Source organism: Mixophyes fleayi, chromosome 3 (genome assembly GCF_038048845.1).
Source record: "Mixophyes fleayi isolate aMixFle1 chromosome 3, aMixFle1.hap1, whole genome shotgun sequence".
Taxonomy (NCBI): domain Eukaryota; kingdom Metazoa; phylum Chordata; class Amphibia; order Anura; family Limnodynastidae; genus Mixophyes; species Mixophyes fleayi.
In genome coordinates this window covers 143,109,168-143,133,764 of record NC_134404.1, presented here as the reverse complement: position 1 = coordinate 143,133,764, position 24,597 = coordinate 143,109,168, and the positions used below count along the sequence as shown (strand labels likewise).

At 39.2% G+C, this 24,597-nt stretch overlaps 1 long non-coding RNA gene across 1 annotated transcript in view; it reads right to left on the bottom strand.

The window, feature by feature from the left end:
- The window catches only part of LOC142142787 (uncharacterized), a 66,761-nt gene that overhangs the window by 27,763 nt on the left and 14,401 nt on the right, over nucleotides 1–24,597 (bottom strand). Inside the window, exon 2 of the long non-coding RNA XR_012689330.1 lies at nucleotides 21,996–22,068. This is a non-coding gene — a long non-coding RNA (uncharacterized LOC142142787). The remainder of the gene's footprint in view (nucleotides 1–21,995; nucleotides 22,069–24,597) is intronic.

The following is a 24,597-nucleotide window of genomic DNA, read 5'->3' as shown; positions in this document are numbered from 1 at the left end:
TACACAATGTACTACATACATAGTGGCCCCCACTCACACACAATGTACTACATACATAATGGCCCCCACTCACACACAATGTACTGCATACATAGTGGCCTCCACTCACACACTGTTTTACATACATAGTGGCCCCCACTCACACACAGCACAGTGTATTGACAATGACACACACACAGCACAGTGTATTAACAATGGCACACACACTATTAGTAAAGCAACACACCCACTGTATACTAACATAAAGACACACACAAACACAATATTAACATAAAACACTGTTATACTAACATCACACACACATACACACACACACTTACCTTATTCCCTCTGCGCGCGCTGTCTGCTGCTGCTGCTCACACATGGGACGGCACCTGTCACGTGGTGCGCGTCCCATATGACACTGGGCTCTCACACATAGGGGAGGAGGGGAGGGGGGGCGGATCAGGAGGATCCGCGGCCAATAAGGAAGGTGGCTGGTCCCGGAGGAGGGGCCAGCCACCAAGTAATAGACTTGGGCAGGTCGAACCACCAGCCCAAAATAGACTTCTTCTGTCCGGCCCGGTGGGCATCTGCCCATCTGCTCCGCGACCCAGTCCGCCCCTGTGCCTACCTGTAGTCTAACTCTGCTGCTCCCTGGCTATTTGTATTCTGAGAGCACTGCACCTTAATCTTGTTTCAAGTTGAATAATCATATCTGTCTACTGCTCCTGTTTTGACACATACACTAATACTAATACAGCATGCCCCTTGAGAGCGAATAGATGAGCTCATTTTTTACTCATCGCACCAGTTACACATTCATTCTGGTCTCTGTTCCTGTTTTCCTTGGTTCTCACTTCCTGCATTCACTTGCTGGTCTGAACGGAGCACGCACACACCTGGTCTTTTCAAAACTTTCTACATTCACTTGATTGGCTAATTTGCCTGTCAGCCCTGTCTATTTAAAGCACCTGTTTCCCTACTGAGGTGCCAGATCTTCAGTTTTCCTTATCTGTTAGGATATCTTCTCCTCTGGCTCCTGTTTATTGCTTCCACCTCGTTATTCATTGGATTCAGCAACCACGCTGCAGATCATTGCGCATCACCTCTGATCCTGCTCCAAGGTTTCCAACTCATCAGGATCTCAAGACTTCACCATGCTGCAGCCTGTTGCACACCTGTGTACTTCTGTTTCAACTCCGCAGTCAAGACGCTGCTACCACTTTGCAGAACGTTGCACATTACCTCTGATTCTGCTCCAGGGCTTCCAGCTCATCAGGACCTCAACACTTCACCATCCTGCAGACATGCATACCTGACTCACCTTCTCTGAGATCTAAACGCTGCTGTCTCTCTGCAGACAATTGTGCCTATCCTCCAATCCTACTCCATGGCCATCCTGTTCACCAGAACCTTGGACTGTTGCTTTCTCTTTTTATCTAGAACTACCACTTAACTTTTGGACCCGCCTCAGCACTCTACTATAGCCGCATTGCCACCTTTATTTCCTGACCATCCATCTAGTCTTGCTCATCACCCCTCTAGAGAACCGCAACCTGCGGTTAGAGAGCCACTAAGCCCATAACCCCTTGTGGGAATCCCTGGTGAAAATCTCTCTTCCGTTAGACTCAGCGCCTCTCTGGGGGTAGTATCCACTTGAGCAGACTTCAAGGCCTATCCTGACTCTGAATCTGTGACACTCATCCATGCAGATCTATGCATCAAACAAATATATGGGCAGAAAAGGTGGATATAGATCCAAAAAAGGGACTTAACGAGTAAGCTATCTAATTGCATAGATAGTTTGGTCTAAACAGCAGACATAAATTATTTTGAGCTAATTTGTTACTGATTTACCATTACCGTAGTCTCTTAAGTTTTGTGTCCCTCCCCTTCGTTAAAAACGTAGTTGGGTTTTGAATTGCAGAAGTTTTGAAAGTTTTATAATCCCATGCAAAATTTAAAATGAAGGTAATCTATTTTGTAGTTTAATTGTAAATATTAACACACAAGTGAAAGTAGGCTGACATATTAAAAGTGTACTAAACAATCATTTCACATTTATTGCTTTTATAAATTATAAGGCAGCACATATTAAAGAACTACACATCAAAATGTTGATCCGCAACAAAAGAATTGTCATTGTTGATGCCTCAGGCTCAGACTTTATTCAAAGGTTTTTCATTTGCATTTGCTGAATGAAATACTACATTTTGGATGATGTTCAATGTTATATTTTTTCATTATTTATAATTGAGCAAAACCAATGCAGTATTATGGCTTCTTCAAGTTTGAACTTTAATTAGTTTATTTTGTGTTATTGTGAAATATTTTTATTCATTAATCACTTTGGTTTTTATAAAATAGAATACATTCTAGAATCCTATAAAACATGGTAATCATTTATTTTACAGTATTAAAGGTGTAGTCAGCCATGCAAGTTTCAAAAGTTTTTACTGTGTGTGCTTGGAAGTTTTCTTATTTTATAATATGAGACAAATACTTGTACATTTTATTTTAATCAGGCAAATGTAAAAAGTGTATATTACAGACTACTCTCTAAATGCTGCTTATAATAAGTACATGCTTTACACAGATATGAACAAAGGTCCTGCAATTCGCAAAATGTTTTAGCCTGACTAATTAAAATTTTTTCATGTTTGAATGTTGAAAGCTATTTTTAAAAAATATGGAGCATGGATTTCTGAAGCCAAAATAAACAACCAGCTGGAAGGACTTCCTCTGAAGAAATCACCAGGCAGGTGATGAAACGCGTCAGGTGATTTGGATGTTCATTGAGCCGCTGGATAGCACTATTCCATGACCCAGCTCATATCCCTAGTGGATTCTTGGAGGTTGCCTTTTTTGAGCCATATTATCGCTATATATTTGGTGCCACGATTGTGTTAGCTGCTATTCCACTACTTACACGAATTGCCGTCTTCACCTACATATTTACCACGGAGGTCCTGGAGTTCGTCTGGGTATGAGGTGCGTGCGCATACAGACCACAATACGGGACTGAGTATCGGACCAGGTCTGTATTGCGCTTACTGCTCAAGCAGCTTAGCGACTTTGATTTCCATTCAGGAGTGGCGGTTTTCTCATTGTGGCATTTATGGCATATTCTCCTCCATACTACATGTGTAAGAAGCATTGAAGTGGGGTTCACCATCATCGCGGTGACGTACAATTTCCACCACCAGTGTGGCCACACTTATTTTGAAGCTCCACTTCATGACCTTGTACGGGGTCATTGGACAATAGTATCTTTACGATGTGGGACATTTAGCTGGTTCTCTTCAGAAGTGATCGATTTGATGGTTCATCAGCCTTATTGATGGTCAACACAGTCGGTTGATCTGATTTTTTACATGTCTAGTTGTTATCCACTGGCCAGTGTTGCATATTTTATGGTTCATTTTTAATAAAGTGTTTATATATATTTATCACCCACGGATGGTTGTATATTGATTGTGTGTATCAGTCATCAGCGCTGTTTTCTGTTGAGCTGGAAGGATTGCTTTGTAAATACTGATAGCGTCATTTTGGCCCCGCCCCCCGCGACAAAAAGGCACTTACGTCACGGGGAGCGGGGCCAAAATACTGCGATTGGCAGTGACACGCCCCCTCCTGCCCCCCAGGCACGCCCCTCTCCCAGACAAAACAAGGAGAAAGTAGGTAAGTATGTACAATAGCCACATTAAATATATATTAACTGAGAAAAATGTTGATGTGTTCAATACTTATTTAACTTCCTGTTATATAAATATATATATATATATATATATATATATATATATATACAAGTTAACCCGTGCACGATACTCATGCATTCTATTCAAATCAAGCTACTTAAGGTGTTAAAAAGGTTCTTGTCATGCATTTGGGGCTAGGCCAGGCCTCCTCAGGGGAAGAGCGTTACTTCCCGACGTAAGCGCCCTTTTTTAACGTGGCTTTGTCCACATATCACCACCTCATCATTCTTCTCCATCACCTCATCCTTCATCTTCATCGCCACATCCTTAATCTCCATCGTCTTACTGTTCTAAAACCTCTCGATACACATCGTTTCTGCTAAACACCTTATCGCTGTGCTCAATCAGTCTTCCTTGAAGGGCAGTATTCATAACCTGCACTTTCACATCACTGCTTCTCCGTACTTGTGAAAATGTGACATACAATTGTCCATGACCAAACACAGGCTCTGGTATATAAATACCCACACGGTCAAGAGTTTGAGCCCTCAACTCGTAAATTTAGCCTTTACTACCCCTCCCACGGGGGGAAGGGGGGATGATGGAAGTTAACTGACTTCACTATTATAATTTTTTTGTCAAATAATGTCAGTATACCAAATTTTAGGTCAATTGGATGAGCCCTTTCTGAGAAAATAGTTTTTTCCACACACACACACACACACACTCACGCACACACACTAACACATGCCACTAGGCTTATATATATTATATATATATATATATATATATATATATATATATATATATATATATATATATATACATATATATATATATATATATATATATATATATATATAGTGGCAAAAAGGCTTATTTGCCCCACCTCTCCTATAGGGAAAAAGGTAAAAACTAGAAATGTTTACTGACCCCCATGTTTTGGTTGTGGTTTTGGATCTGGATCAACTTCGTGTTTTGGCTTTGGTTTTGGTTTTGGATCCCAGATTTTTTTTTCTAAAATCCCTATTTTTTTGGGCTAAAATCACATAATTTAGCCTTTTTATCTTTTTTTTCCCCTACATTATTATTAACCTCAGTAACATCAATGTCCAGTCATTTCCAGTCAATTTTTGTCAAGTGACAAGACCACTGCTACTCCTCCTGTTTCTGTATAAGCAATGGCGCTGGATCTACTGGGAATGGAATCCAAAACCTGCGAGATCTGACAATGCAACAATGACAGGCTGCAGACAGAGTTAAATTTGATCTGGGTACTTCTTCTAGCACACATACACACAGGTGTACCACATGGGTGTAGTAATTGGTTTGTTGAGTTGTGATTCGTTTGCAGTGCTAGGGTGGAGGATAAAAACACTTACTCTTATGTTTCTGAGGAAATTGCAGAGATGCAATGAAACTTGTAAGACTGGATAGAGTTTTATATGCTATTATATTTTGACACACTCATGACCTCAATATCACCACAGAATTGCTACTTCTATCCTCGTGTATGAGGTAAAGCGACAAATCCTGTGGTTTTGTGGTTGAACGAACAAAGTACACACTGAGAGAAGTTAACGAATGGTTGAGCCCTGGGACAGTGAGTGCAGTTTGAAGGATTCGGCTTGCTACATACAGAGCCGCACGGACATCGAAAGCTGCTTCAAGGCTATCAGTGTGGAAGAGTGTGCCGGCATCTCAGTCAGAGATAGCAGCAGTTGTTTTCACTCCGGACAGCAAGTGCAGCTGAAGGAATTTCAATTGAAATTGAACAGAACCTGAACCATCTATCAATACCAGTTCAGGAACTGTCAGTTTGTAACATCTTGTGTGAGTAATCATCTCCTCCTTATTACATAAGCGCTTGTTGTAACCAGTTACTAGACATGCATAGTATTAATAACATGAAATGTGATTTCTTTAATATTTACTATTGACGTGATATATGCTAATATTATCCTTATATGATCTGTGTATTTTATTTTTATTTTTTAACTTTTAAATCGATTATAAATACATTTACATTGTATTTTAGAAGAAGCCATCCATCTCTCTCCTTTTCTTTTATTTATGAAATGTTTGATCTTTTTGGCGCATCTAATCCTTAGAAGTGGCGCTGGCAAGGAGTGAAAACTACTTTCCTGATGGGAGATAACTCAGATGAAATGATGCCACCAGACAGAAAAGATGAGGACTGCAATCTGGTATCAGGACACTTTCCCCTGAAGAGCTTTGCACGGAACTAGCTATGTGATGCTGCCATACTTAATGCACTTAAAGTTTTGGTTGAGGCTAATGGAGTATAGAATGACATCAAAACCTACTGGAAGTCAGCTTACTTCATAGTTAAAATTATTTTTTGTATGAGGTTTGTAACTACCAAGTGAAGATATTAGAGCAGTTCTTAGTCCCACATGTTCATGCCCCACTGTATATGGGGCCATCTTGTGGACGACAAAACATGTGATTGATGTTTTGTAGTTTTTTTTGCCTGGGATATGTGAGGCAATTAATATGTACTACCATTCATGCCCAAGATGTCAGAATCCTGCTCTAAACCTGCTTAGAGGGCTCCACTGATACTCATTCACATGGTGCCGGTCCCATTTTAAGCACATAGACATGGATCTTGTTGGTCCGCTGGATAGGTCAGTGCATGGACATCAGTATATCCTAGTAGTGTTAGACTATGCCACCTGATATTAGGAGGCAAAACCCCTAGGAAACATATGCTCAAATACCATTGAAGAAGAGTTGGTTCTGATGTTCACAAACTTTGTAATACCCAAGGAGATTCTTACAGACCAAGGGACCCCTTTTGTGTCTAAAGTAATAAAAGGCATGTGCCAACTTTTAGAAGTGAAAATTATTAAATTCTCAATTTAACTTCCTTAGAGTGATGACTTGGCCGAATGCTTTAACATGAGCCTGAACACACATTTTGAGAAAGATGCTGCTCAGAGTGAAAGAGCACCCTGTTTTTTGTCCACTAAGTAGTTCAGATGTGTCACGACTACGATAGGAATTTGATGCCAGCTGCCGATCAGTGTTTGGCGCAATTGAGCAAGGAGCACCAGAGTCTAAAACGCTCCTTGCATTCTCCATGGTCCCCACAAGGAGGTTTGGGCTTTGCTGTGTGGGACATGCAGGTTGCTGCCTCTCGTTGTCAATCACCCAGTTAAAGAACAGAGTGGTCAACCAAACAGATAACACAGGTCTGCAAAAAATAAATTTTGGACAGCTGTTTTAGTTTCGTTGACTGATTCTTACGTTTTTTGGTGCGCTGAATCCAAAAATGACAGCCGTTTTGTCCTGGGACTTCAGGTTTTTGAACAAACGGCAGGTCATCGTTTAAAAAAATCTCAACGCAGATATTTTATTTACATGAAAATTTTTAACTCATTTGCACAGGTGACGACAAAATTAACACCACACTCAAGTAGATTGCTTGTGAAATCATCTTTTTTTAAACTCTAAACTTCTTTCTGAGCTTTTCCTCTTGTAGGTGGCTTCCGGAAGATCCCTGTACAACATCCAGCAGTAGTCAGCCATCATCGTAACACTCCATTTCCCTTGATACCTTCTTTCCAATTCTTTTATATCTTGATGGAAACGTTCTCCCTGCTCTTCACTCACTGCTCCCAAATTTTCAGGAAAATAGTCAAGGTGTGAGTTGAGAAAATGGACTTTTAAGCTCATGGAGCAACCAAGCTTTTGCTTTTAAGTCTAGAACCAAGTAATTCAGCAGATTGCTTAGGTAGATCTAGGTCTCTCACCAAATCATTGAGTTCCTCTTGCGAGAAAAGTTTTGGTTCGTCAACTTCAACATCTGAAGAACTTGATCCATCTTCAGGCTGAGGTACAGTTCCATTCTCATCAGGCCAATTGACTTCATCCAGGTTTGTAGGAGGGTCGGGCTTAGGGATGTCTGGACCATGGGGAATGGGACGAATAGCAGAAGGAAGATTGGGATACGTGATGGTGCACTTCCACTTTGAATTGTACCCCTTCACATCACAGGAACAGAAATAACAATCATCTCTATGATTCTTTTGCTCGCGCCACATCATAGGAATTCCAAATTGAAAAGCTTTTATCTTGCCTTTTGACCAATTACGAAGATCTTCGACGCACCGCTTACATACTTTATGAGGAGCCCAAACTTTATCTTGGTCACCAAGTTTTAATTTAAAATAAACAAAATAAATTTTCTTATTCAACTGCTGCTTTTTCACCATGAACTCTCCACATATGAAACAGAAAATGTCAGGCAAATTTACACACTTTCTTGGAGGCATTGCACTAATTTTGAACCACACAGACAATAGCAGGATGAGGACTGAAATGAAATACAAGATTGTGGAGGAATCAGAGAACAAGTTAATGCATGAAAGAACATGTCCGGGCAGGCCCTAGCAAGCACACTCAACAATGCAGTGATCACCATAAACATGTATTTTGTAGGACCAATAAACATGTATTTTCATGTTTTTGGGAGCACTGGCAGTGAAAATAAATTTGTTTTTCCATGTTCAGTTTTGTTCCTCAAGTATGATGAATTAAAAATTTAGCGATTTCCAGCTACCTGTTTGACCAAGGCACATTTAGATTGTGAAAAAACCTGACATCCCAGGAGAAAACAGTGGTCATTTTCGAATTCAGTGCACCAAAAAACATAGATAAAATTATGAAAACAGCTTTTTGGTTGCAGACCTGTGTCAATGGTGCCAAATCAAATGCTAAAGGAGTGGTCAGGAACAGCAGAGGTCTAAGCTGAGTAACCACTGGAGCCAAATCAGATGCCAAAAGAGGTAATCAGGAACAGCATAGGTACATAAGCCGAGTACACAATAGTAAATAGCAGGGACAGGAGAATGCTGGAGCTGGAACACAAGTGACCCAATATTCTGGCAACCAATTTGTGTGGGAATTTGCCTTGTATGGTCAATACAATTAGATTTGGTGGTCAGGAGAGGTGGAACAGCGTGTTCCATTGCCCGGCAATGGGCATGTATGCACAGACCGGCAAAGAGCAAGCGAGAAATCGCATCCTATTGCAGAGAGCGGGCGTGGCTGCCCGACAGTGGAGGAAGGCATCCGTCCTTTTGATGAAACAGGAGAGTAAGGACCTGACAATATGTCAGTGATAATGCATCTCACACAATTGCCTTCAGATTGAAACACTTGGGATTCTGAAATCAAAATCTTTTTTTGATGCTCAGGATGAAACAGTACCCTGTTTTCTGGCCACTAAATAGTTCAGATGTCAGTGAAAATTGCCTTAAATACTATTACTACTAGTAGTCTCTGATTGTCTAACCTTCATATTCTCACACCCATTTTATCAGCACACAATTCCAGCAGACTGCTCTGTAAATAAACTGTTAAAATGTGTGCAGTAAAATCACAGTTATCTCAATACATAATGCCTCTTTCACCTTGTCCAACCCTCTACAGCCCAATTTATGAGCTCAAACTTGCAGCAAACGATCTCACCACATGCCCTCAATTCTAAGATAGCAACTGAGAACAGGAGGGAGGGCTATATATATATATATATATATATATATATATATATATATATAGACGATATTGATCCAAAATAAATAAAAATATCTAAAAAAAAATGAATAAACAGATGTAAAAACAGGCCAGCTGTCCTAAATTGAGATAAACACAATTCAAGACAATGCCTAAGCTATCCAAAAAGAGAAAGCCATAAGACCATCTAGAAATTAGAAAATCTACAAATAATGAGAGTATCTGTAGAAAGTTTATAGCGCTGAAGAAATTTGTCATATTAAAAACAAAGGTTAAGTAAAGAATTTATAATGCTGTTGTTTCACCTGAACAGAGCCTTCTGTTATCTGTTATGCCACACCTGGGCTTGGTATAGTATATTTGTTATGTCTAGTTAGGGCACACTATCTTCCCAGAGCTCTGTAAGAAATCTCTATATCACAAACAGTGCATAACTGGAAAGTGCAACATATAATCATCATCATCATCATCACCATTTATTTATATAGCGCCACCAATTCCACAGCGCTGTACAGAGAATATTTGTCATTCACATCAGTCCCTTTCCCAATGGAGCTTATAGTCTAAATTCGCTAACACATACACACAGACTAGGATTAATTTTGTCGGCAGTCAATTACCCAACTAGTATGTTTTTGGAGTGTGGGAGGAAACCGGAGCACCCTGAGGAAACCCACGCAAAAACAGGGAGAACATACAAACTCCACACAGATGAGGACCTGTTTGGGAATTAAACTCATGACCAGTGCTGTGAGGCAGAAGTGCTAACCACTGAGCCCCGTGCTGGCCCTTAAATTAACCAGACCACAAAGAGCATCCAATGTAGGCTGCTGCTTGAGGAATCTGAAATGAGGTGCATGTGCTGCTCTAAGAAGACTTGTTGCAGAGGATACAATAGTAAATAATATAGTATCCTGCTCTGGATACTGCATTATTTAGTATTGTATCCTTTGCAACTGTTCCTCTCAGAAAACCCTGTCATGCTGTACTGTACTCATCCTACAGATACCTATCTTCACACTGCTATTCATGCTGTGATCTGCTTCCTTCCATATCTCTTATAACCTCTTCTCACTTATATCTCCAAAATGTCTGCTATGTCTTCCATAGAACTGCCTACCTCTCCTCAAAATTCCCATTATTCATATGTTTCTTTCTGATCCAACACTTTTGAGAGGTCTAGTCCCTTATCCAAGTCTTTCTCAACATTTCTCCACCAATTATTTTCTATGGCTGCCCTAACCAGTCATCATGTCTCATGTGTTCCAATACTCTTCTAAATTCTTGCACAGATCAATAATTAAACATATAGTTTTGAAATAAATCATTTTTTTTATCAGAAATCTCAAGCAATACTCAATCTTTCTTAAGAAATGTCAAAGTTTTAGAGAGATATAAATTATAAAAATATAAATAACTAAACACCGGCATGAAAGTCACAGTGATTAAATAAAAATGACTGTAAAAAGCAGAAAACCCTTATTTTATTATGAAAAATGAAACAGGAGAAGTTTATGGCATTGACAGGCAAATGTAATATTGATGAGTGGAATGTACCCAGGTATTCACTTACTGTTGTTCCTAAAATAAAGCACATGCAATATTGTATTACCTGAACATACTCTTCAGCTATCAATAACACATGTACAAATAAACAAGATATAGTTTATATAAACTATGTTTATCAATTGTATTATGTGTTATGTGAGAATCTGAAGTACCACAAGACATAAGTTACAATTTGATCCAATTACATATAGTAACATTCAAAATAATATACATGCCTCCCTATTCTAAATAAAATCTATAACCTGCACATATTTGATAAACTAGGCCTAACCTGATGGCAAAGAAGAAGTTTTATCATTAGTACCATATAAATTAATAGCCACTTGTATTGAGGGAAATTGGTAGTATGAAGCACTAGGAAGGAGCCTTTGGGGTCTAGTTATCAAGACTCCTTCAAGAATCAGATTTTGTATAGCTTTTCAGCGATAGAAAAGCTTTTATATGGCAATTTATTAAAATATATCACCAGGGGAATGGAGCATTGCAGCACCGGTGGCATTTAAAGCTATAAAAAAAAATTTCCTTTTGGCAAACCGACTACTCATATCCTGAGATAGCGTTAGCAATTGGAGGACATCGGTTGTCCATGATAAATAGGAGGCCGCCGATGAAGACTTTTTATTATCAGGAAAGGTCTTTGGCAGAAACAATAGGCTCTGTAAAAACCCTCAATTTTCACATGACATAGGGCTTTTGTCTATTTGATAAATAGACCCCTATGACTGAAAAGCAAAACCCTGATAAGAAATGTAAATCTATAATAGATAAAATTGGCAAAGGCTTATATACAATATGTCACATTGCATAGATTAGCAAAAAGGCAGTTTATAAAGTCAAATCATCCTAGTAACTGGTCACAAAATTATTTTGACAGAGATAGTTTTATCGACATTTGGTGGCCTTGCCCAAAAGTCATACAAGTCTGGATAAAATTTTACATTGCATACAAATTGTCACAACTTTCCTAAATATAAAGGACACACAAATTATGGAAACAGAGTATTAAAATACAATCCTCTACACAGAGCCATAACTGGACATTTTAGTACCCTGGGTGAGAAAGAACACTGGCGCACAAACACACGCATATAGTTTCTGTGAGTAAATTCTACCTCCTAGCGGAAGCGCCTAGACTTTTACGAGCACTAGACAGCTTTCCAGCCCTGTGCTGCTCTCACTTATATGTTCTTGCAACCTTGACTAACTGGTGCTGCTGCTTAAGATCTTTATGGAAAAGAGACTGTAACTAATCACTTCCTGGAAAGCAGAGCAGTACTCTAGGTCACCTTACCCCCAACAAGTCCAACATTAAATTAATATAATTTTTTTGTTTAATACATAGGCCTCCTTCCCCAAACCAGCCCCGAAATTAAATTACTAGCATTCACATTTAATAAATATGTATATTTAATCCACAATGAAGTCAAAGAGATATTCAAATAGAGAAAGACACACACAAAGAAGAGACATAGATGCACTCACAAAGACACACATGCTAAGACAGAGGGGGAGAGACTGACATAGACAGAGGAATGGCAGAGAGAATTGTGCAGATGTGAAGTGAGACTGACACAGAGAGATGAGGTGGAAATAGACTGCACAGACAGAAGAATGGCATAATGCCTCTAGAATACAGGGGAGTGACAGAAGACAGATGTAAAAAGGGAAGTGTAGATAAACTTGCATAGATAGTGGAAGGACAAAGGAGCTGGTGCAGACAGGGGACGGTTGAAGAAGTTGGCGTAGACAGAGGAAAGGTAGGTAGGCTGGCACATATACAGGAATGGCAGAGAGAGCTGGTTTAGACTAGGGATGTGCACCGGCGACTTTTGGTGTCTCGTGTTTTGTGTTTTGGATTCAGATTTGCTTGAGGTTTTGGGTTCGGATTTGTCTCTCAAAAGACCTGCCGAAAGGTTTTGGTTCGGATTTAAGGTTTTGGATTCGGATTTTTTTTGAAAAAAGCATAAAAGGTTCAAAAATCAAGTTTTTGGGCTTATTTTCACTCCTACGCTATTATTACCCTCAATAACATTCAATAACAATCATTTCCACTAATTTACAGTGTATTCTGAACACCTAACAATATTGTTATTAGTCCAAAATGTTGCAACGAGGTATCTTTCTCGACTGCGTAGTGGAGTGGTCCCCACAATATAATAAGAAAACCATCAACTGGTCTTAATTACACCAAAAATTGTACCTGGACTGCGTAGAGGAGTGGTCCCCACAATATAATAAGAAAACCATCAACTGGTCTTAATTACACCAAAAATTGTACCTGGACTGCGCAGAGGAGTGGTCCCCACAATATAATTTAAAAACCCTCAAATGGTCTGAATCCCACCAAAAATTGTACCTGGACTGCGTAGAGGAGTGGTCCCTACAATATAATTAAAAAACCCTCCACGGGTCTGAATTCCAAAAAAAAAGTTTCTTGACTGCGTAGTGGGGTGGCCCCGGTACACAACTTTTTACCGGGGCCACAATATAATTAAAAAACCCTCCACGGGTCTGAATTCTACCAAAAAAGTTTATGGACTGCATAGTGTAGTGTTCCCCACAATATTATTTAAAAATTTTGCAGCAACAGTCAACGTTGTTTAATATCTTATACACCTCTATCTGGACTGCATAGTGGAGTGGCCCCGGTACTAAATTTGGTACCGGGGCCACAATACCTCCTCCAACTTCCAAGTGTAGTGTTTATAACATATAAACACTACAGTAGTTCTAGCACGTCAATACCTCTGGTTTTAAATTATGACAGGGCATTTTACTTTTGGTTTAATTTTTTGAATTTGTTGACATTTTGTTTTACTTTTTGAACATGGCAAACGACTGTTGAATGGTCACATAATGCCAAAAAAAGAGTTGCAAGATGGAATTGTCCTTGGGCCCTCCCACCCACCCTTATGTTGTTGAAATAGGACATGCACACTTTAACAAACCAATCATTTCAGCGACAGGGCCTACCAAACAACTGTGGCTGAAATGATTGGTTTGTTTGGGCCCCCACACCAAAAAAACAATTAATCTCTCCCTGTACAAACTAAACAGGCTCTACTGAGGAAAGATGTCGTCCTCATCCTCAACCTCTGATTCCTCTCCCCCTACAGTGTGTACTTCCTCCTCCTCACACATTATCAATTCGTCCCCGATGTACTCCACAACCACAGGTCCCTCTGTACTATCTGGAGGGCAGTGCTGTACTTCATTGAGGAATTGATTATTCATTTTTATAAACATCATTTTTTCAACGTTCTGAGGAAGCAACCTCCTTCGCCGCTCACTGACCAGGTTCCCCGCTCCACTAAAAACTCTTTCCAAGTACACACTGGAGGGGGGACAACTCAGGTAAAATAGAGCCAGTTTGTACAGGGGCTTCCAAACTGCCTTTTTTTCCTGCCAGTAACAATATGAACTGTCTGACATGTCTATTTGGATGGTGTCAGCATAATAATCCTCCACCATTTTTTCTATTGTGACAGCATCCAATGCAGCAACAGTAAACATGTCTGCAATGATTGGCAGGTCCTTCAGTCTGGACCAGATGTTATCAGCATCCCCGCCAGCGGGTCTTTTAGGAAAACTGAGCTTTTTCCTAGCAGCTTTATCCTCCAAATTTTTGTTTTCCATTATATGTAGCACAAGAGAGCGTACCCCTAAGCCACACACACTCGGCAAAGCCTTTAAAAATTATATGCGGCACAGGAGAGTACCACTGGACTTATACTGCAGAATCAGTGAACTTTGTAATATTGCAGTACCACTGGACTTATACTGCAGAATCAGTGAACTTTGCAATATTGCAGTACCACTGGTGGACTTATACTGCAGAATCAGTGAACTTTGTAATATTGCAGTACCAATGGACTTATACTGCAGGATTGTTTTTGGATATTTTTCTTTAATTTCTTTTTTTTTTAATTATTATTATTTATTTATTTTTATAACTTTTTTTAAAAAATTTTATAACTTGGGAATAATGGGGAAATAACAATGCCCTTAGAAGGACAGAGCACAGGACACAGCACCACTGGACTGAACAGGACACAGCACAGGACCCAGCAGCACTACTGAACTCAGAAGGACAGAGCACAGGACACAGCACCACTGGACTGAACAGGACACAGCACAGAACCCAGCAGCACCACTGAACTCAGAAGGACAGAGCACAGGACACAGCACCACTGGACTGAACAGGACACAGCACAGAACCCAGCAGCACCACTGAACTCAGAAGGACAGAGCACAGGACACAGCACACTGGACTGAGCACAGCACAGCACAGCACAGGATATAACAGGGCAGAGGACCACCTAACACAACCTCCCTCTACCCTGATCAATGCCTGAGTGAAGATGGCGGCGGCCAGCGGGGAATTTATATAATCCGAGTATCGCGAGATCTGACAACGGGATTATGACTCGGAGCCTCGCTTTCAGTTTTGCAATTGGCGGGAATACCTGGATCTGTCTCGGATCCGGCTCGGATCGGCAAGGTTCGGGTGGGCTCGGATTTCAGATATCCGAGCCCGCTCATCCCTAGTTTAGACAGGGGAAGGGAGAAGAGGCTGGGAAAAACATGGGAAGGGAGAAAAGGTGCAGACTGGGAAAAGGCAGTGAGGCTAGAGAAGAATGGGGAAGGGCAGAGAAACTGGCACAGACAGTGGAAGGGCAGGGAGACTGGCATAGACAGGGGAAGGGCAGGGAGGCTGGCATAGACAGTAACTGAGTAAAGAGACTGGTGAAGATGGGGAAGGACAGAGGCTGGTACAGAGAGGGGAAGGGCTGAGAGGCTGGCCCAGACAAGAGAAAAGCAGCGTTGCTGACCCCCCTCCATGTACAGAGAGGAGAAGGAGACTGCTCAGTCACCACTGCCCATTGGAGGAGGAACAGAGGTGCAGTTGGGGGACACTCAAAAATTGTTATGGTGCCCTGTTGTGTGCAAGGTAATGGGGCAAATGCCAGACGGATAAGGTACCCCCTTGGCTTTGCACCATGAGGGTTCACACTGCCCATATTACGGTTCTACTTATACTATTACAAATACTCACCAGCAAATTGCTTAAACATGGATAGGTGTTCAGTCCTGTATCGTAGTATTTTTCTATTATTATTATTTATTTAATTATTTATAAGGCGCCACAGATACTACTGGATACAGAAGCATAAACGTTTTAAACACCAGAGTGGAATGAAGACACGTATTTAGATCTCTATGAACAATTTAATTGCTTAGGAGACAGGTGTAAGTAATTGTTAGTTTCATAATATAATGTATTATATATAATAATTTTATATAATATTATAATATTAGTGTATTCTATACTTAGTGTAAACTAATGACCAAATGCCTGTTTTTATAATTGAGCTTTGAGACTGCCGTAAAATATAACTTTAAAGAATGTGACGTTCCTGGCAGACTCACATTATTGTGGATGCATTGTATGCTTAAATAATTACTATATCTATCTGTCACTCACAGTAAAACCCATGTCTTACGGTTTGTAAATGTCACACAATACGATTTACAAAAAATCAGAATAGAAGACTAATCTATATAGAACATCTAATCTCTGTGTTGAAATATATGCATTTAGTTGCATTGATAAAATATTCTACTTCTGTACAAATAGCTATGTATCTGTTGAACCGTGTTTTGGTGTTTTTAATTAAATATGTCCACTTTTCTGCAAACTAGACTTTGTTTAACAATGTACTGAACAATGAGGAACATTGCCAGAGGAGACAGAAGAAAAAATAAATAGGATGGGCCATGTTGAACAATGGAAGAATACTGTCAGCTTTTTTTCCCAGTTTAAATTATAGCCAAGGCTTCATTTCAAATTGTGCTAAACATTGTTTTAATCTCAATGCAGTGAGCAGCAGGGCAGTACTTTTTTGTTCTACATTAAAACACAATGTGAACACTGCTCCAGCTCTTTCAGTAACATTAATTACAACAATAACTTCTCATTTAACAATGTCACTCTTTGCTTTATGCTTCATGATAATAGTCTGTTTATTTCTTGCCAAATCATGATTCACTTTGTTTTTATAGAGAGGCAAACTGCTTGGTTTATATATCCTTTTTTTAAGAATGTAAAATAAAGTTTGTAAAATAAAAAAAAAATGTGCATTTGAAAATAATAAATGTACAATAAAAGCAAACCTTTTTAAATCTGCATTGGCAACCATACTGTTTTAAAACTAAATGATAGTAATAATAAACATGATGAAAAGGTTACTGATAATAGTGATAGGTTAAGGGAAAGTGGTATGGTTTTAAGTGGTTTGGATTTAAGTGGTATGATTTTAAATGAGCATTATTTAGAATTAGTTGTAAATCTAGCTAAAGGTTGCATGCTGCACTGTGAGGGAGGCAAATTTAAAAGGTGTAGACAGAATTAGAAATGGTTTTCTACTGGGTTGTCCAGGTGCAAATTTGCACTGTTTAGCTGGGTTTAACTCAAAACTCTATAGCCCCATTTATTAATCTGCGGTGATAACAATCATTTTTTATTGCTGCTTATCCGATCAATACAAAATTTGTTATCACCGCAATTTCTTATTAATGTATCCATCCTGACATGGCGATAGCGAATGGAGGATTGCAGTAGTACATGTTATCTAGGCTTCCCCATACTTTGCATACGCAAGACTATTGCTGGAGAATACTGGCAGTGGATATCTCTGGTAGCAATGCTATTGCTGGTGTTAACCCCTTCATATTTATAAGTCCGATCACCAGCTAAAGTACCCATTTTCAATGGAGATAATGCTTTTCTCCCTTTGATAAATATTCCCCTATATGAAGCCCTATTTGTATAATTTTGCGGTTTTCAAATAAGCCAACTGAACTGATTGTAAGAACTTGTAACAGGTACATTAGAATGAACGAAACAATACATTATTAAATGCAACAAATTTGGTGCCAGATATATTAGTAAAAAACAAAAGGAAAAGTAGAAAAGTCAATATGTTTATAAAGTAAATCTGCAAATATTGAAAAAAATTGGTATAGTGCTTGCATTGTCATTAGCTAAACTTTTTAACCAATTTCTGCTGACAGATGTATTAGTAGGTGATTGAAGAATGCCAAATATATTTCCACTTCACAAAAACTATAGACCTTTAAGCCTCCCATCAATAGTAGGAATATTAATACCACTACTTTAAAAAAAATTGTCAGTGAAGCTATTTTGCTAGTACAACATGAATTTATACTTGGGCATAACATTTTTTGACTTGGTAAGTAATGTGATAGCTCAGAATGGATCAGTAGAAATAGCTTATTCAGATGCTAATAAGACATTTCATACAGTATCCCACAAGTGTTAATAAACTAAGGGTTGTAAATCAAGCTAGAAAATCTCCTCAATTTGATAGCAATGGATCAAACAGATCAACAACATGATAAAAGACAATAAGCAGACAAACATAGTTTATAATAGTGCAGCTTTCAGCAGCAGGTAAGTGACAGTAAAATGACATTGTGGGAAACATTAACATTCTATTTTCAAAATTATCCTGGTCAGACTATAATCATGACATTACTATATTATTATAAACTATATTTTGTGTATTTCTGTAATAATGGTTTATGATTAGCTATGTTCAAACCATTTTGAAAACAGTTCTTAATCTAGTTTGTTGATTCTTTGTAAAACTTCATAAAGTCACAGGAAATTCTTGAACTTTTGCAAGTTTGAAAGATTCAACCATGTTGGAATATAAGGGTTTCTTTATTACTTTAAACATAACTGTTATTTGAGAACACAACAAACTTTTCAAGACTTTTTTCTTTGAAGACAGTGACAGAAGGGACATGGGGTATAATACTAGTTTAGGATGGCTTCTGAACTGGGACTGGCTAACAAATTTTAGCCTGGCTGGTGAGCACACAGGACTGGCCACAATTGTATGAGTGGTGGGCCATCTCTATGATGACAGTTCAACTTTAAGTGTATTATGTGGCTGGCTGTATGGCAGTGTACCCTGTGGCATTCCAGCTGCCTTGGAATGACAAGTTCTAGCTTGCCCTCTGTCATAGCATGCAGTGCATTGTAATTTTACAACACTGAAGTTATAATATTGAATTGATGAATAGGGATGTACATGATTTCACCTCAGATAAAAGTGTTTACAAACATTTGGTCAGTAAGGCTAGGTACACACTACATTGTTTTCAGCCAATTATCGGGCCAATCAGACGAGAAACGAGTGGTTGGCCAGATATTGCGGTAGTGTGTACCCTGGAACGTTGAACGATCATTGTTCCAAAGCAAAGATCAAGTTTGATCTGATTGGTAGTTCTGTTTAAAAAAGCTATGAACAATTTCAGTCCAATTCTGCAGTGTGTATGTACTCTGCAGAATTTGGAAGGACATCTGAAGTTAAGCTCTTTGCAGCAGAGCATCAAACCTGCTAGCTGTCTGTATGCATATCAAACCTGTCCGCAGTTTGCACATGTCCCGTCTCTAGATCAATGACCCGTCTTTAGGTCAATGATCATGAAGGTAAATTTCCTCCCTCTGTCTCTAAGGTTATCACCTTTACTCTCTCTATTTCCCTCCTCTTATATTTTAATCTCCCTCTCATTTTCATTCTCTCTCTGCTTTTCTCCTGCCACCCCTCTCTCTCCTACTCACTGCACTCTTTGCTTTTGCTGTGCTTGTCCAGTCTGTAACCTCAACCTAACCTCAACAGCCAAGTCTGAGTCCACGGCTCCGACCCTGACCCAGCACATGCTGCTAATACCAGTAATCCGATGCCTAGCACAACCTGTGACTTGTAGAACTACAAGTCACAGAAACAGCGGCAGGGGCACAGATTGACCATTCATCGGCAGCGCATCACAAATCAGCAGATTCTCTTGGTCAAAAGTGTGCAGATCTGTGTGTACAAGTTTCACATTCTGATCTGACATAACAAACTGACATTTATACACTTGTAGACAGTGTTCCCAGCATAAATCTTCCCTCCGTTACCTGTCTGATCCTAATCTCCCCAGCACACTATCTGCAGAGACGGGGGGAGAGCAGGGGGGTCGCTATAATTAACCCCTGTAATGCCAGCCTTGCACTCATGTACCTTCTTTTATGCATAGCCTTATAACCATCAATTGTGCAGGAAGGGCAGTAAACAAACACCTGAGAACAGCAGGAGAGGGGTTAGGAATAGGAAATAGGCTACACAATGGGAATCATTTTTTTTACAGCTCTTGACATCGGATTTGTGTGACCACCTGTCACTGATCTTGACCACCTACCACAGATCTAGCCGACTTTATGACAGATGGAGAGCACAAAGGTTATCAGATGTAGTGTATACACATGAATCGCATGCTGATCAGGATTTTTCTGTTTTTTAGTAAAATTGGTAAAATATCGTATCAACAGAATTTTGTTGTAGTGTGTCCCTAGCCTAAGAGAGGTAATTAGGTAATTAAGCTAAGCTCAAGCATTTTTTCAATAAGCTAAATTCACATATGCAGATCCCAGTCATGCACCCCATTTGAACATGCATGTCTTTTCCTATTTAGAGTAGATTGTCTAATTAAGGTATTGTATAAACAAATAAATCACTAGGTGTAAGGTGTAAATCAGGGAAAGCTATATTCTGGAGGAACCTATTAGGTCAATTCTAAATATAGACAATATTAACTTCAAAGACCATGCCTTTATATTTCATATTTTGGGATATCGGTGCGCCACTCTGTACTATACCAACTGCACAGGAAAACCATAGTAGTCACATGTTTTTCTGAATGATATTTGATATTGTTGTAATTCCATCATATTTGACATGTAAATGTGCTGGAAATTATGAATGATTTATTGAAGGAGGAATTATGTCTTTAGATATTTCCAAGAAAAGATATGGAAGGTTATTTATTTTGGACTATTTTTGGACAAACTATAATTGACACCTAGGGGACATTTTCTTCTTCACATTAACATATGCATTGCCCCTCTGAATTCCCTCCCAGTTAATCCTGCATAATTTCCATGTGTTGTAGAGAGTAGATGGTCATCTCTTGGGGTCTCAATCTAATTGAAGGACTGCCCATTTCATTTTGCCTTGCCCCAGGTATACATATTATCATATGTAAGTTGTATTCCCTGTAATTTCATACATTTGTTTTTTTGTAAAGGTATTGCATTTATTTCTTGTATTTTACTATATCCAAATGTTTTTTATTATATCCAAATACCCTGTACCTTTGTATATTAAATATAAAATGTAATAAGTTTTGATACTCTAACAAATCCATTAGCCTTTTATGAAGAATATTGCTTAACCATGTCAACCCTTTGAATGCTGGTGTGTGAATTGTTAAGGCATTTGACTAACAAGCCTAGTGTTTGCAAGCAAGTACATTTGTGTAAAAGTTTTTATGTGTTAACCCTTTCATTGCTGGTGTATGCTTTGCTAACTTGTGTGTAACAAGGAGCATAGGGTGTGATAGCATATAGGGATTTTATTGCCTTTATTCAATATGCGGTGGCATATCATAGTTGTATATGGGGGTGATTCAGCAAATCTATAACCTGTGTGATAGGTGAGTGAAAGATTGACTGCTGGAATTGTGTGTAAGTCCATACAGTAAACAAAGAAAAGTTATAAAGTTTATCTGTCTGTGGCGCTCTACTAGAGTGTTCAGCCGAATATGTATATGGAGTAAACCATCCTGAGGGTGCCAATATGTTTGCACCATCAGGATCAGCACAATCATTGGACATTTTTGGGGATTGTTGAAGACATTCATATTATGTTGTATGAAGGGAGCGCCTTATGTATATATAGGATTTTGCATTTGAAATCCATACAGTTAAGTCAGGGACACTGAGAGCGCCTCGCTGACATAGGGAATTGATAAATGTTAGTAGTTTGGGTTCTAGCTTCCCCTATACTGCTTTTCTAGAGCAGTGCAGGGAAGTAAATATGTTGTGTATTGCAAAGCTGATTTTTAAAGATCTCTCACTATAATGAAAATACCCTTGTCACTAGAACTACATCTAAAACAAATATTTATTGATTATTTGTGTTTTTATTGCAACATAATTTTTAGAACACTAGTCTAAACAAGCATTATCAAAATGTCCAGGGAGCTTGATGAATTTTATTTCTGTTAAAAGAAATATAAATCCAGTTACCCACAAGTTATCAAGAAGATAAGAGGCTAGGGTTAACTTACTGCTTCCTGAGGTCTGTATCTGCAGTTGTGTGTCTGTGTGAGCCAACTTCCAAGACTTGGGGTTTCAGTTCCTCTAGAGTGGAAACAAAGTTTTTTAAAAAGCTTAAAAATTGATAAAATTTATTGTAAAAAAATGTAATAAATATTTTATAACCTCTATTCAAAAAATCCAGAAGGAAAATATTTTTTGAAATGGTTTGAATCTGTTTTTTGCCAACATGAGATGGCGATAACAGAACAGATATTGTGCTGGTACATGGAACAAGAAATTAAATTCACATGTGAAGCCTTTGCTTTTGCAAAAGCTGTAGAATTTTACTGCCATCAGGGTTATCATTGGCACTAAACTTTTGATGTATAAGGCAAAATGAAAAGTCTGACTCTGGCAAAATGGGTAATAGTGCTTTTTGCCCTTTATTAAATCTGCATGCATCTTCAATGAGAAATCCTGTGCAGTGTCTTAAAACCCCATCAGCACACGTGCTAATGGTGTTTCAAGCTTGATGGACAGGACCTTTAATATATCAAAAGTTTCCTATTCAGTAGCCCAGCAAAAATGAATAAAATCAGAAGATTGTGCTTACCAACCTGACCAAGGTTCATCCATGTCGCTTCTGATCAGCAAGCACCAAGACTCTAGGGTGTAAATTTATCAAACTGCAGATTTAAAAAAGTGGAGATGTTGCCTACAGCAACCAATCACATTCTAGCTGTCATTTTGTAGACTGTACTAAATAAATGATAACTAGACTCTGATTGGTTGCTATAGGAAACTTCTCCACTTTTTCAAACACGACACTTGATAAGTTTATCCCTCGGGGGAAGAGAAGGAGGAAACTAAAAGGTGAAGCACTTCTGCCTCACAGCACCGAGGTCATGAGTTCAATTCTAGACCATGGCCTTATATGTGTGGAGTTTGTATGCTATCCCTGTGTTTGCGTGGGTTTCCTCTGGGTACTCGGTGTTATGTGCGTTTTGTCGCTAACCAATAACGATTGTCGAACCTCGATTTGTGTTTCCAAAGCACAAAGATTTATTCGCAATAAGTGGAAAAATATGCTCAAGCGAGGTAATAGTAAATACAGCCGTTACTTATCGCAGGCGCTCTGGATCTAGTGCAGTCATTCAATCCTGAAGTCTGGGGACAAGATGTCTGCACTCTGGATCACAAGCTGCTGCTTATATACACAATCAAATACAGTAATACAATGAAGATGGTATAGCTTGCATCTATTGGTCCGGGTCTCAGGAATGTCCAAGGGGTCGTCAATCATTGGCTGGTTCATCCTAAGGAATCCAAAGGAGGGGGTCATCTCTGCAGGGGGTATGCTCTGCTCTTCCCGCCCGGATTCCTTAGTCTTAAGTAGTTCATAATTCCCTATCATTCATAACTTGCGTATGCACTCTGCGATTCCCTCGCAGAGTGAACCAAACAGTAGGATATGTAATAAGGTTCATTATGATACCACTCATGATGTTATTCATTTAACCCATTCCGTGTATTTCACTAATATGCATGTAACTCTGATATAACATATAAATACTACTATATTTCGACATAACTGACTATGTGTTGCAACTACCATTAATGTGTACTATTTTATAAGTATGCGTGTTTGTGCGAATGTATGGTAAAAGACCGATTACTGTTGCTGCCACGTGTAGTGGATGCGTACGCCCTTTCACGCCGTAGCGTGCCCTTGTACGTCATAGCGTACCGTACGCTTCTTTTCAGACAAAGACAACCAGGTTTGCTAGACTTTAATTGAAATGACTTTATCCAATTTGCTGACTTCGACAGTTCCACCCTTTGATAGTGTAATAAACTATCACCCAATCACCGTTTCAAGTTCAGGATTATACAATACTTCTTCACAGACCATGATCTCAGTATCTGGTACCACCCTTTCAGTCTCTTTCTCAGTGTTACTCCCCTGAGACCGTTTTCCACACTTCAACACAGTAGGAACACATTTGACAACTAAACCAATTGCTAAGATGACACCCAGTATAAGGAGAAGGAGCTTACCTACACTCGCAATCATTTCCTGTACCCACTCCCCCAGACCGGAGAACCATTTTGCTGGGTTCAACCATGAGAACCAACCCGCCACCTTTTCCCCGACCTCATATAACAAAGAATTATGGCTCTTTCGAAATTCCCATTTCAGCTGCAAAATTTCATCCATCTTCCGGTCTATAACCTCTTTAGGGTCATCAGTATTATTAGTAATGTACGTGCAACATTTGACACCGAGCTGGGTGGCCAGTGTCACACAGTACCCACCAGTAATAGAGGTTAGATAATTTAGTACCAGTCTATGTTGCACCAACTCCTTTTTGTACGCTTGTAGCTCCCTTCCAGTATACCTGAAAGTGTCATCATACATCTCGGTGATATTATCTATTAATTTAGCTAGGTCTTGGATATATTTAAAGTTTAATGTTCCCCGAGCGGTCCTGGTGAGATCTAGAGCAACCATAACTTGGAAACCAGTAGTTTCGCTAATCAATTTTGTAGCTATGTGTTCCTCACCAGGAATCATATTTCTTTTGCCACTGTGTTCATACTGTGTGTGTATGTATGGTGGTGATGTAGTCT